Source organism: Giraffa tippelskirchi, chromosome 10 (assembly GCF_054371585.1).
Source record: "Giraffa tippelskirchi isolate mGirTip1 chromosome 10, T2T-mGirTip1v1.2.pri, whole genome shotgun sequence".
NCBI classification, from domain to species: domain Eukaryota; kingdom Metazoa; phylum Chordata; class Mammalia; order Artiodactyla; family Giraffidae; genus Giraffa; species Giraffa tippelskirchi.
The window spans coordinates 15,656,583-15,671,536 of record NC_137284.1 but is presented as its reverse complement, the minus strand read 5'-3'; the positions used below and the strand labels follow the sequence as shown (position 1 = coordinate 15,671,536).

The 14,954-nt window shown below is 46.1% G+C and overlaps 1 long non-coding RNA gene across 1 annotated transcript in view; it reads left to right on the top strand.

Moving 5' to 3' along the window:
* The first annotated feature begins 5,950 nt into the window (after positions 1–5,950).
* The window catches only part of LOC145524900 (uncharacterized), a 116,231-nt gene continuing 107,227 nt past the window's right edge, over positions 5,951–14,954 (top strand). Inside the window, exon 1 of the long non-coding RNA XR_014067935.1 lies at positions 5,951–6,111. This is a non-coding gene — a long non-coding RNA (uncharacterized LOC145524900). The remainder of the gene's footprint in view (positions 6,112–14,954) is intronic.

Here is a 14,954-nt window from a genome sequence, read left to right as displayed (position 1 = left end):
TCACATAAATGTCAATTCTCCACAAACTCACCTAGAAATTCAACACAATTAAATGTCAGCATGGTATTTAATGGATCTTGATAAGGTTTTTCTAAAAATCTGTTTGTTTGCATAAATAATATAATTGAAAGAGATTCACCATAATGAAAAACTTGTCCTACATAATATCAAGATTAGTTAGAAAAGAATAGTAATTAAAACAGTAGTATTGGCACACTGATAGTCAGGCTGACCAATGGAATAGACCTACGCATGTGTGGAAATTTGATGTGAGACGTATGTCATGACAAATCAGTTCAAACATTTAAAATTAAAATATTTGGTAAGAAAAATATAAAAATTAGATCCCTACCTCATATGGTCAAAAAAAAAAATAAACCTCAGAGTGATTAAATGGCTTGATACAAAAAGATGAAACTGTAGAAAACATGGCTGAGTATGTTTAACCACAGGCTATTCTTTTTTTAAACATAGAAAACTTTTCTATGAAGATGTTGTTAAATTGACGGGGTGATTCTACCCCTCGATCTATACCTGAGCAAAGTCTCACACGTGCACAACAGTGGAAATGGTCCAAGGGTTTAGACAGCACCGTTCACAACACACCACCTGAAAACAGGCACCCATTGTCAGGGGAAGGGCTCCACTGCGGTTTATCCACACAGCAGGGTTGAATGCAACAGTCAAATGAATGTGGTGGAGGGCATGGATGAATTGTACCAATATAATATCAGCTGGAAAAAGTAAATTACAAATTGTAGCACATGATCTATAGTCATATACAGAAAAGAAAGCAAGGAAATGATTGGTTTCCTTGGACAGTGAGAGAGAAGGGATGGGGCTGCAGAGTGGCTATGGATGGATTGTTATAAAGGTCCTAACTTGTTTGGACTCTGGGTTCATGTGTGTGTCCGATATTACTAAACATGAACATCTTATGTGGTTGCTCAGTCATGATAATTTAGTCCTCCTGCTTAGCTCTACCGCAGTCAACACTGCTGCAGACATGGTATATTTTTGGTTAGAGGGAGCTGTATTTGTTATCTATTCCTCATTACAAACTCCCCCCAAAATCTGAGCTTAAACCAAAAATAATTCTGGTTCCTCTCAGTTTCTGTGGGCCAGGAACATGGACAGGTTATAGCGAGGATGCTTGTGTCTGCCCCATGGTGCCTGGGGTCTCAGCTGCAAGACCCCAAATTGATCTCTATCCACAGCATTAAGGACCATTTTTATTGCTGTGGTCTGTTTGTCAGGGTGTTTATCTGAGTTACTTCTTACTCCACAAGACGGAAGGCGGGTTTCAATAAATAAAGGGTTCATTTAGATCTAAGAGTAAAGTAACGGTGAATAGATGGGCCCTTACTTTCAGGGGTTGTGGGGTTATAGCTCCCAGTTCTCAAATTGTCTTTCTGTCCACATAAAGTAGCTAAACCAACGATCCCAACTCTATAGTTTGTTATCGTGAGTGCAGAGGCTGAGGAGAAAAGCACAGTGTGTAGAAAGCTAGAAAATGTGATTCTTTTTATTGGTTTGCTTCAAGGCTCATGGGACAGTCACATAAATAGAACTTACTGTGGCTACTGGGATGTACGGCTATTATCTTGGTGTAAAGTATCCCTATGTTCCTTCTAGTATCAGCTAACACAGGATGAGTTGGTAGTGGTGAACTTCACCTTGAATGCTGACTTCCACTACTTTATAAACCCAGTTGCCAAGCCCTTGGCATGCACCTGACAATTCATGGTCTTCCCAGATTCATCTGCTTTCAACTTACTGATTGGAAGCCAGACTTTCGAAAGCTCCCATACCCTCAATCCCAGGATCATTACTGAAGATAATGATAAATGATAATGTTTCAGTGTTAATGAGGGAGTAAATAGCATATTAATGATGTTTGCAGATGGATATAAATTAGGAGAGTTTGTTAACACCAATGAGGTCACAAAGAAATCACTAACAGTTATAAAGAAGCAGAAATAAACAAAAGGAAAAAAAACAAAAATGAAAATAAACCGAGATTTGACAGATGGAATGCATGTTATTGTAGTAAACAAAGAGCTAATTTAAAAGAACCAACTGCGTACTGTCCTGGACACCTAAAGTCAGAAGGGAACAGTAGTCTATCCAAGGGGAGTTTATCCGTGGCTTGAAAATTAATTCTAAGAACTTTATGCCACAGACTTCCAGGTGTATTCTTAGATCTGTGACCAGTGTTTTGCTTATAAATGTTTAACAAATGGACTTCTGACCCTCCCCCCAAAAGTGTGTACACCCACACATAATTATTATCAAATGGCAAATAGATGGGGAAAAAAGGAAACAGTGACAGATTTTATGGTCTTGGGTACCAAAATCATTGTAGACGGTGACTGTAGCCATGAAATTAAAAGACACTTGCTCCTTGGAAGAAAAGCTATGACAAACCTAGACAGCATATTAAAAAGCAGAGACATCACTTTACCAACAAAGGTCCATCTAGTCAAAGCTATGGTTTTTCTAGTAGTCATGTATGGATGTGAGAGTTGGACCATAAATAAGGCTGAACACCAAAGAACTGATGCTCTCAAACTGTGGTGCTGGAGAAGACTCTTGAGAGTCTCTTAGACAGCAAGGGGAGCAAATCAGTCAATTTGGTAGGAAATAAACCCTGAATATTCATTGGAAGGACTGATGCTGAAGCTAAAGCTCGAATACTTTGGCCACCTGATGTAAAGAGCTGACTCATTGGAAGAGACCCTGAAGCTGGAAAAGATTGGGGGCAGGAGAAGAGGGTGACAGAGGATGAGATGGTTGGATGGCATCACCAATTCAATGGACATGAACTTGGGCAGACTCCGGGAGATGGTGAGGGACAGGGAAGCCTGGCATGCTGCAGTTCATGGGGTCACAAACAGTCAGACATGACTGAGTGACTGAACAACAAATGACATAAAGGATGTCTCACTAGTTGCAGATAAAGAGTATATAACACTCTGTATTGTAAATTCAGTACAGACAGTCCATCTCTGGGGAATACCAAACTCATTTATCCATAACCCACCTATGATGAACAAAGATGGTTCCAACGTGGACGTCAGTTGCTATTTTCACTTACATTGGATGCAGTGAAAGTGAAACCGTGGAGGTGTGGGTCAGAACTTCTTTTGGTTGCCAATGACTTAAGCAACTTCTTTGCTGAATCAGCTAATAGCTTTTGAACACTCAAAGACTATTTCCTCAGTTATTTGTTTTATTCAATGTAATGGCTACGGACTTGTCAGGCTGCTAAATTTAATCTCTGTTATTAACTTTTTCTCCATTAATTTTTAGGTCTAGACAATCAACAAAGCAACTAATCAAAATCAGGCTTGTTTTGTACTGTTAGCTGATTTTCACGAACACCCTCACTTGGACAGTTTTCAAGCTACCCGCTTGATATCACTGAGGGCAGTCTTGGAAGAGATGCATGAAGCCTACCTCATGCAATATTTTAATTGTACAGAGATGACAGACATAAGTAACTTTAAGAGCATAGATATTAGGAAGAAGAATGTGGGGTTTAGGGGTGGCATTTAGAGCATAGACTGCAGCAGACCTGGTGAGAGGCCGAGGCCCGCATAGACAGGCCTTGTCCCTGTGGGAGGTATGGGTACTTCTTGATACCCTCTGGCCTTCTCCTCCTCACCCCAACATGCCTCGCTTCTGCTTCTTTCAGTGTCTGCCAGGCTTGTCTCACGGCCCCATCAGCCCCTCTTGTGTCAGCGTCCCTACAGCTCTGGGCTGTGAGTCTGTCTTCCCCATACACGGGGTCCTTTCCAAGTTATGTCTACAGACACAAATGTGAACTACATACACACTTGACACAGAGCTCGGGCTTCACACATGTTTTTCTAGCTGAGACTACACCTGGGACAAGACTCGCTCGCCAGCAGAACTTAATTCATCTCACCTGACACTGATTGTGCCTTCACATATGCCTTTAATACTTTATATGCGCTCTAATGGAATAGCTAATCAACATTTTTGGTTGATGTATTTCTTCCTGCTGTGGTTCCTCTGTGCCCTTCCTCCACGCCCCCCACACCACTCCCGCTGCTGGCAGCAGAGAAGCAGGCTGTGAAGTCACTGCTGGCGGAGTCTGTGGTTCCTTGGTGTCTGCCCTGCCGTCCCGCCCTCCCCCTGCCTCAGGCAGTCCGCCCCAGGTCGCCTGCTTGTTGGTGCAGTGGACACATGTGAAGTGAATTCCCAAGGGTGGGTTTGAGAGTTTCCCTTGATGTCTCTTGGGAGATAGAACTCAGTTTGAAATTGTAGTCACGGGGAAGAGTGGGTGGTCATTCAATTAAAACACATACGCCCCGATGTTCACTGCAGCACTCTTTATAATAGCCAGGACATGGAAGCAACCTGTGTCCATCAACAGAGGAATGGGTAAAGAAGATGTGGTATAAATGTACAGTGGAATATTGCTCTATAATAGAAAAAAATGAAATAATGCCATTTGCAGCAACATTGACCTAGAGATTGTCATACTGAGTGAAGTCAGAGAAAGACAAATGCCTTATGATATCATTATATGTGGAGTCTAAAATGTGACACAAATGAGCTTATCTGCAAAACACTCACAGACATAGAGAACAAACTTATAGTTACCAAAGGGGAAATGGGGGGATAAATTAGGACTTTGGGATTAGTAGATGCACACTGAAGGACCTACTGTACAGCACAGGAAAATATATTCCATATCTTGTAATAACCTATAATGGGAGAGAATCTGAAAAAGAATACATATATATGTATATATATATGAAATCACTTTGCTGTGTACTTGAAACTAACACAACATTGTGCATTAACTATACTTCAATGAAAAGAAAATTGCTGGAAAGCTGTTTTAGGAACTGGAGATAGAGGGGAAGACGAAGCAACTGGTTCTCAAGGAGCTCAGGGTCAAGAAGATGATGACGGTAGAGAGAGAGAGACACTAGAACAACAGCATTAAACAGTTTTTCAGGCGCCTGACTCACATGAAAGGTGTTAGAGGAGGTGAGGTCTGAACAGGACAGTCTGGAGGGGTGGGGTGGGTAATTAAGCTAGGGTGGGTGTAAAGAAACTTTCATCCCCATTGAGAAGTTGAAGCTGTGAGAAAATGGTAAGGGGTGGTGGAGGACCACTGTGTTCATAGTGGGATTGTAGAGACTGCCCAGCTTCTGTGTACGTTCCATCAGTTACAGAAAGAGACCAGGAGTGGGAGATGAGTTTTTATTTTATTTAGGAGCTAAAGGAAAACTTTCTCATAGTTGCATAATGATCAGGTGGGTGGTTATTACCTCAAATTCAGTGGCTTAAAATAACACATTTATTTCTGCAGGCAGGTGTCTGGTAGGTCTCAATGGTTACAATGAAGATACAGGTGGTGCTCTTCTGTAGAGACTTGAGGAAGGAAACACCTTCTCACTCATTCAGAGTGGCTAAGGGCCATCGGGTGCTTCTTCTGTGCCAGCCCTGTGATCAACCAGGAAAGGTTCTCTGATATTAAGGATTCCTGTTATTGCATTGGACCCACCTGAAGAGTCAGGGAGAACTCCCCCTCTCAGAATCCTTAGCTAACTGACCTCTGCAAGTCCCCTTTGCCACATAAGGCCACACACTCACAGGTTCCATGGACAAGGCCTGGCCTTCAGAGTGGCTCTTGTCCTGCCTGCCTCAGCTGTGGCCTTCTGTCTCTTGCCCCTTGTTGACCCTCATTGCTGGCTACACTGTTTTGGCTCTTGGTACCTGCATCTAGATTTCTTTCCAAATTTCTGCCCCTCAAAGGGTGATTCGAAATGTGGAAACTCTGGACAGCATCCTAAACCTAGAGAATGAAAGTGGATATTTGAACTGCATGTCCAGTTATTCATATGGATGTTAAAGTTGGGGAAGCACGGCTCTGAGTAACTCATATGTTCTCATCTCCTTCTATTCTTAGAAGATGTACATTCTTGTCTTGCTGAGATTATTGAGGGAGGTTTGATTGGGCAGATGCCCCATGCTGGTACCAAGTCGTCTCCTTGCCTCTGATCACCACCGACACCTGACATCTCCCTGCTTCTGCATCTAGGCCTGCATCTCTGGAGTCACATCTCCAAGGTCAGGAGGTCACTGCCAGCAAGGGGTAGAAGGCACAGAGAATCCTGGGGGAGTAAAGGAAGTACTTTTAAATGACACAGTCTGTTTAAATCACTATGCTGATGAGGCAGCCAAGAGCAGGGAACTGATGCTCAGTGAATCCAGGCTGTTAGCCGGGGTTCCTGGGGAGTCCTGTAAGCCTGGGAAATTGGCTTTGTGAGAAAGTCTGTGGGGTTAGATGGAATCCTACATGCATAGGGCTGGATTAGTTTGTCGGAGACTGTATATGAAGCAGGCTTTATTTTAGGGCATTGGTCTTTGCTTTATTTCAGCCACTACCAAGTTTGAGGACCCAGACACGTGTCTACAACCAACAACACCCGGCGGGGGGGTCTCAGTTTGGCGCGTGGATGGAAGAATGTCTGAATGTGATGTAGTGAGCGTGGGATTTTCCCCTATTTGTTCTGCCTCCCGCCCCCCCCCCCCTTCTAAACCACAGGATGGTGGTGTCAACATTTTTGAGAACCTGGGGCTAAATTCAAAAAAGCTATCAACATGATTTTGATAAATCCCTCAGAAGGTTGTGCTGGCCAAGGATATTTTTGGATCAAAGTGTTAGGATGTGCAGTCCCGTTGTAAGCGATGCAGGCTTTTGCAGACTAGAACTCTGGTCTCGATGGTTCAGATGCTTTGTCCAGGGCCTGTGTCCACTGCTTTGTGTGGAGTCGGTTCCGGGTTAGGAACTGCAGCAGGAGAGACACGCAGAAGAGAATAGGTGCAGACTGTCCTGTTCCTGCTGTCTTGTGGTTCCCGTGCTTCCAAGCCGACACATGTGCGCCTGGGGAGAAGGAGAAGGAGGGGCCCTCCCTGTCCGCTCATCCTCGGTGTAGAGGCTGCGTGGCCATGACTGAAGCTGCTCTTCTCAAGACCCACTTCCCTTGGCAGCAAGTCCTTGGGCCACCCACAGGGTGGGATGAAAGGACCTGTATTTGCTTTCCTTTCACACCCTGACAGGTGCCATCACTCTTGTGGGTTTTAGTTAAAATGTTTAATTAAGCACAGTCCTAGCAGGAGAAAGTCAGCTCTCATCCTGGTCACGTCCCCAGGCTTGAGTGGAAGCAGGCAGAAGGCCTGGCGGGGGCCCAGGAGGGAACTTCAGTTTCCTGCAGACACAGAATGTACGGTGATCATATGGGGAGGGATGGTAACTTTGCTCCTTCCTGGAGCCTGGCCTCAGGTCTGCCTTGGAAGCACTGACCTGGGGCTTCAGTAAACCCTCATCCCTGCTCTTACCCTCCTTCCCCAACCCTGTGGCATGGTGTCCAGTCTTACCCTGGTTCCTCAGAGCCCCCACATCATCCTCACTCCAACCCACGCTCAGTATTTTCCCCACCTCGCTGCCCAGCCCATGCCTACATCCTCCTAAAACTTGCCACCCTTCTCCTTTCTCCCTGGCCCCTGCCCAGATGGAGGTCACTGTCTCTGCTCTACCTGGTGGCAGTTCTCGGTCATGCCTGATCTCAGTGAATAACGCATCTTCTGAAAGATAGCTTATTCTCCAAGATAAAGGAAGGGGATTTAACCTTAAGGGAAGATAGTTTTGACCAAAGACAGCCTTTGGGCACTCCTCAAAGCAAGGCTAGCTTGCCTGGTGGCTCAGATGGTAAAGAATCTGCTTGCAGTGGGGGCAACAAAGGGTAAGATGGTTGGATGGCATCATCGACTCAATGGACATGAGTTTGAACAAACTTTGGGAAGTAATGAAGGACAGGGAAGCCTGGCGTGCTATAGTCCATGGGGTTGCAAAGAGTTGGACGTGACAGAGCAACTGAACAACAACAAAGCAAGTCACATTGACTACTTTTGCAATGTTGTGTCTTGTGTACAGTAGTCACTCAATAAAAAGCTACTCAGACTCTCCATCCCTCTTCCAGGCTACTTGGCCCCAAATTCGTTTACCTCCCTTCCTTTGCAAGATCAAGGCTGAAACAACCATGAGACACCAGCAGCGAAATCTGCTGGGAAATGTGTGTGAAGGGTGGATGGGGCTGTAACTGCTGTGTTCTCTCCTTGTCTTATAAGCTGGGCTGCTGGTAATGAGACAATTGTTATTTTTATTTTTTATACTTATCTCTTTATTTGGCTTTGTTGGGTCTTAGATGCAGCTTTCAGGCTCAATTGTCCTGACTCTTTTGGGAACCTAGTCCTTGACCCGGTCCCCTGCATTAGAAGGCAGATTCTCAACCACTGGACTGCCAGGGCAGTTGCAGCAATTTCTTATTTGTAGGAAATAATTCTCAAATATAAAACCTGAAAAACAAAAGGGTTCCATGATGCAGTGAACCGACATGTCAATGTTGAAGATAGAGGTAAGGTGTCACCAGGTACCTTTCTGAGTGCTGACCTGCAGGACCCGTGTCTTCACACTCCCATCCTCTGGTCAGCAGCTAATAACGAGCAGTGGGGAGGAGAGTGAGCATCAGGTCTGGGTGTCAATTCTTCTGATTCCTCTGGGCCAACCCTGGCATCACAGCTGCCCTCCAAAGGGCCTTCCCAATCGTTCCTTTTGCCCAGGTCACTTTCTAGTAAGTGTTCCTGTCTCAGGGCAGGGGTGGGGACTGTATCTGGAGTGACATTCAAGGGAGCACGTATGATGCATTGGGGTTTCCTACAGCCCACCCTTCTTTTTGCAGATGGCATCTCTATTACAGTCACCTCCAATTAGCCTATCTGAATGTGCCACGTGTATCCTCCTGGGGCCCGAGTGAGTCAGTGGCGAAAGGATAGATCTGGGGGACTGGTCACTAGGTAGCTGCTTGGATGGAATCCCAGGTGAGTGGTGAGGTCCACTAAGAGGCAATGCAGGAGGTTACAGTAAAGGTGGAGGCCAGCTCTTTGTAGAAGCATAGACACATTCGGGAATTGTTGAGCTGTACCCTGGGCTCCATGGGCGGAGCCCCACACTTCTTCCTTGGAAAGCTGAGATGATAATGTGTACACCCTGTCTCTCAGATTGGGTGTGAGGAGTGCATGAAATAACTTTTGAGTTGTTGAGAATGCCATCAGGGTGCTCCTGAGACTAATGGGTGACAGGCCTGGAGTGCAGGAGCAGTGTACGACTAGGGTCAGGGGACTTCTCCCCGAAAGTGGGAGCCAGTATTCTGGGCCTGCTGAGCTGCTTTCTGTCCTGGCCACGACTTTCTTCTTTGTCCTGGACCCGTTGTCTGAGGGGCTGTGTCCTGGGACTGTGCTGGTATGACTGAGGATGCTTTCAGAGGAGGTCTCAGAGATTTTGTGTTTTTTCCATCAAACTTCTCTTCAGCAATTCCTTTAAAAAAAAAATGGTCAGTGCTAAGGAATGGCTATGACTCTTGCTCTGAAAGGTCAGACGTGAAATAAATATCACATATACTTCCCTGGTGGCTCAGTTGGTAAAGAATCCAGGAGACTGCCTGCAATGCAGGAGACCCAGGTTTGATCCCTGGGTCAGGAAGGTACCCTGGAGAAGGGAATGGCTGCTCACTCTAGTATTCTTGCCTGGGAAATCCCATGGACTGAGGAGCCTTGCGGGCTACTGTCCATGGGGTCACAAAGAATCGGACACGACTTAGTGACTAACCCACAACAAATGCTTTAAAAAATCAAATCACACTAAATCCAAGTTTGAGCCTGCGTCTCCCTGAGTTGATGGCAAATTCAGTCAAGGTCTTGCTCAACCCATCCTCCACCTTCCACCTCCAGTCCCCGGGGTCCCAGGCAGAGTTGCATAGCCATGGTATATGTTTCCACTCGGTACCACTGAGACCCCATCACAGATTCCTCTGTGGCCTTTGCAGTCCAGTGGTCCTGCTGCTTCCAGGCTGAGCTCTGGCAACTGAAGTCTGTCTGGCCTCCCCCACGGCCACTCTGATACCCACCCAGGTCCACAGGGCCCTGTCAGGGGCTCCTCCTGGACACAGGTCTGACTTAACGACGAATTCAGAGCCATCCGTCCTCTCTGTAGCTGGGGCAACTCCCACCCCCTCTGCTGCCCCCATCCTCCCTTTTCCAAGGCAACCCCTCTTTCTCTCACCTTGGCACCTCATGAGCCTAGGCCCCTAAAAAGGAAGGGCAAGTGTTTGTCCTTGGATCATCAGGCTCAAGTCACCAGCCTCCCCCTTAGTCAAGGACATTAAAGCTTGGTGGCCTTCCTGGAATACAGGTAAGAAAAAGTACAGGGAAAGTGAATCCCAACTAGTATTGCAGAACGGCTGTTTTCTGGGTGCTGCTGTCTTACACTGAGGAAGATGAGAACATAAGAGTGCTTGGGGAAAGGGTGAGAAGCACTGGGTTGGCTTCTGGGGACAGTGCCTGGTGGATGCCGCTCAGACTAGACCCTCGGGATGGGTGGTCCTGTCATTTCTAGAAGTTAAATGCAACTCTTAAGTTACTTGCTTACAGGCCCAAGAGAGGCCTTTCCTTGCGGGAGAAGGAGAATCCGAATGTACAACACATCTCCAAGTGAGGCTTTCTGTTTTAGGCATTTATTTAAAATATGTTCCTCCCTTAAAACCCACTTGGAGAGTTGATATGACTTGCTTTGTCTCCCAGCAACATCAAAAGAACTTGTAAGAGTGGCATTTTTTTTCTTAACATGTGCTTTCACTCAAGGAAAAAAAAAAGGCAATCAAAACCCTGAAACTTCTAAAGCAGTTCTCAAAATAGACCCAGAGAGAAAGAGAAAGGAAAGCATACTCTGCAGCCCTCCTTGAGGGAACAATTATAACCTAGAGAAAAAGACGCGGGGCATGCGGGGCCCTCCCACCAGCTACAGACACACGTCAGAGCACAAGCCCTCTTGCCTGAAAAACATCCTTCCCGGGACCCTGTGGAGGGGATCTTAGACTCTTAGGAGAATTTTGGACACTTGTGAGGCCAAGCCTGGGTAGAACTCATGTCCTGATGTGGCTGCACGTCTCTGGGAGCCAGCTCTACAGTCTGTGTGCCGGATGCCCGGGATGTAACTGGAAATACTCTGAGCTGTGGAGTTACTGGTGGCTCCTGCCTCACCTCCCATCACTCTCCTGTGTTCCCACCACCCAGGCTGTTCCAGGCTCTGTACTCTGCTGTTCTGCTTTGTCCTTTCTCCTCCTGCACCATCCAGGGCATCTTTCCTTGGCTTGGTACCTGGGCCATGTCTGCAGGTGGATGTCTGTCCTCCTTGTGTGTTCCCATAGCACACAGAACTTTTTTCCAGATGGCATCAGATGGTACTGAGTTTTCTGTTTGTCTCTCCCACCCTGGACTGCAGGACCCACAAGGACAGACTATTCTAGTTTTTCTGTCTGTGTCTGCACTGACTAGTGGTCACTCAGCTGTTTCTTGGCTAAGACGTTAACTGCAGAAATGAGATTCCTTGTTCTGAACAGGCAGAGGAGACATTCAGACCTATGGGGTCTTGGACGACTATCTAGGTCTCAGTCTTATCAGCTGCAAATTAGGGATGATGGTATCTTTGTGATTGGCAGAGAAGCCGAAGGGCACAATACACATAAGGCACCGAGTGTCTGTCACCAAATAGGAGCTCCATGGTGGTCATGATTGTGATGCTTAGAGTTAATGTTACAGGAAATGTTAAACTCCTTATTCCCACTGGGAAACTAGGTGCTTTTAGCTTTTATTTATGGAGTAAATGTTTTCATTGACAATTCCAACCTCTTAGCACTTTACCCCGAAGATTTTTAAAATTCTCCTCTAATTATCACATTGGCTTCTCTCTCCAGTTTTCTAAGCCTCCTGCTTGGCCACTAACCAGCACTGGGATGAGAGCTGGGGGTGACCCTCTGTGATGCAGGTTAGCGCTCAGGTCTGGAAGCACAGTGCCCAAAGCTGCGAGGAATTGTGTTTCTCTGTCTTGGTTTCCTCACCTGTGAAGTGGATGTCAGGATGTATTGATATGTTCTTCTGGAAAGAGACCCCTGCTCTCACTGGTTGTGTGTGTGTGTGTGTGTGTGTGTGTGTGTGTGCGCACGCACGCACACGTGCACACTCAGTTGTGTCTGACTCTTTGCGACCCCATAGACCACATCCTTTCTCGGCAACACAGAGTTGACTTCAGGACTGCCTGTTCTTTGCTCAGGGATATGTAAATGACTGTCTCTCTTTGCCATGCATTCTGGGGACACACAGGGGTTCTGGTTGGCGGATCTGGTCAGCACCGAGACAGCAACAGAGGATGTATCGTGGTTGGCGGAGACGTACCAGAGGCTGTTTAGCCCCCGGAGAGATGATTGTACTGAAGTTTGCAGTCTTCTGACTCTGGTTATTTCCTGGGACAGCAGACTGCTGGGCACACACAGGGTGCAGTATCTAGAGACAGTTTTTCATAATAACATGGCTTTATATGTGGGAGGGACCCGGGGTTTGTCTCATCCAGGTTCCTGGCTGAGAGTGCATTCCCAGGAGCGTTAGGCCCCGAGATCCTGATCCAGGAGGTCTCAGGAGAGTGTTAGTTCACAGATTATAAAAAGTGCTCCAGGTAATGCTGTTGGACAACGTCTGATCTAGTCCTCTTTACCCGTCTATGAAGAAAGCCTCCAACCTGTGAAACTGCCTTTCTCTAGGGTGCAGTTATAACTGAGAGCCAGAGGAACTGAAAGCAGCATAGTCTCAAAGCATGCCTGGGCACAGACCTGTCCGCCTGTTTGTTGAAGGCAGCCCATCTTTTGCAGTGGGGCACTCACTGCCTGCATTTTCTAGGGTGATGATGGCCAATAGCTGTGGGCCCAGCCCCTGTCCCCTGTGCCCAGGATGGGACAGCTTCCTTCCACCAGCTCACCCTGCAGGCTGAGGGACGGCCCCACATACAGCTCTCTTTAGCACAAAACATGCCTCTAATAGAATGTCACTTTTCAGGACAGCAAATTCACCTGTAAGCATAAAATCCTCAACTGATTGCCTTCTATCATGAAATACAACTGTATCTGAAGATTGATGACTCTAGCTAAGCCTCTAATCCTAATTCCTTGGATTAATATTGGGCATTCATTCAAACTCTGTCTTCTGATACTAATTCTAGATGCTGATTTTTTGAGTGCTAGTAGAAATTGTATTCAAAAAAATCAACATCTAGAAATATAAATTGTATGTCCCAGAATGTATTCTGTGGCTAATTCTCAAATTTAGAATCATCTTTCTAACTTGGTTTGTGTTTTCCTGAAGAACTCAGGTGGATGGGTTGAACCTGAGACCTAAAGGGGGAGGATCGATTGCTTAGTAGTCAGAAGACGAGCAAAGGTCAGCCGGACTAACCTTAGCGTGGATTCCACACCATTTAGACATCAAGTGAAAGTTTTGAGGAACTACGGCTTCTCCAGACTTCTCCAGGGTGTTCCCCATCAGGTGATCACGGATGTATTTATTTCTCCAATGAATTCTGCAAATCAACCTCTATGCCACTCTGTAATCCTGGTGAAGTTTTCAAGAAATCCCTTAAGCGCATGTTTCCCTTAAGACGCCACTCCTGCATCTATTGCAGTTGGACAGCCAGCTCACTGTGCTGATTCCACAAAGATAGTGACAGTCTTCTGACCTCTAAATTCATGATTAATTATTGCATCCAGCACCCAAATCACCCCCAGTGTCCACAGGCCTGGCTTTATCTCTCAGCACACACAAGCCTGGCTTTTAATTAAAGGCCCTCCAAATTAAATGAAAACAAATTCAATTATTACATCTCATTGGCACAGCTCACAGCATATCCTGACAGCATTTATCCAGTGGACAACCCAGGGAGAGTTCAGCTCCCACAACCTAAATTAATGTGCCCAGCAAATTATTTTTCTTATCTTTGCTTGAACAGGTTTTTTGCCACTGGGTCAGCCCTAGCTGTGGTCTTCGCCGTCTATGAACCAACTGTGGTCTTGATACTCTTTCTCTTTTCTCAATCTTTTCTAATTTCTATCCAGCTCTTGCACACTCTTGTTGCAGGGAGAGAGAATGGGCTCATGCTCTGCTCCCCCTGAAGACAGAAGATAATTACCCTGCAGTCTCTGCAGGTTTGCAGGCGCAGCTCAGATACACAGCTCTTATATTTAGATATCTACAGAGGGTACAGGGGATCATGTGTGCGTGGCTGGTGCCCCAGGCTGCCCGGAGTTTAGAGGCATGTGCACTGAATTGTGATTGTTATGATCTGTCATTTCAATTGTTGTTGTTGTTTTTAGTCACAAGTTGTGTCCAACTCTTTGTGATGCCATGGACTGCAGCACACCAGGCTTCCCTGTCCTTCCCTATCTCCTGGAGTTTGCTCAAACTCATGTTCATTGAGTTGGTGATGCCATCCAACCATCTCATCCTCTGTTGCCCCCTTTTGCTCCTGCCCTCAATCTTTCCCTCCATCAAGGTCTTTTCCAGTGAGTAGGCTCTTTGCATCAACTGGCCAAAGTTATTGGATTTTCAGCTTTAGCATCAGTCCTTATAATGAATAGTCAGGGTTGATTTCCTTTAGGATTGACTGGTTTGATCTCCTTGCAGTCCAAGGGACTCTCAGAGTCTTCTCCAGCACCACAGTCATATCATTAGTCCTCTGTAAATGTATTGTTAAGCAGTCTGTAATGTGCCAGGCAGTGCAGACAGCACAAGATCAGACACAGCCCCTGCCCAGTGCATCTGTTATATAAATAGGAAGGGAAGCAATGCCAGACCTGAATGAAGGGGACAACAGCACTGACCTGAAGGGAGGAAACCTGGTTTCTCCCAATGATAGAGGTCAGGTCTCTGCCTTGATGGGGTGCATGGCTTGGGTCACACTTGGGCAAGGTTTTCTTTTTGATGTGAAACTCTTTAGCTATTGGCTGGTCTTGGGGTTCAAGGGCTTCCAAGAA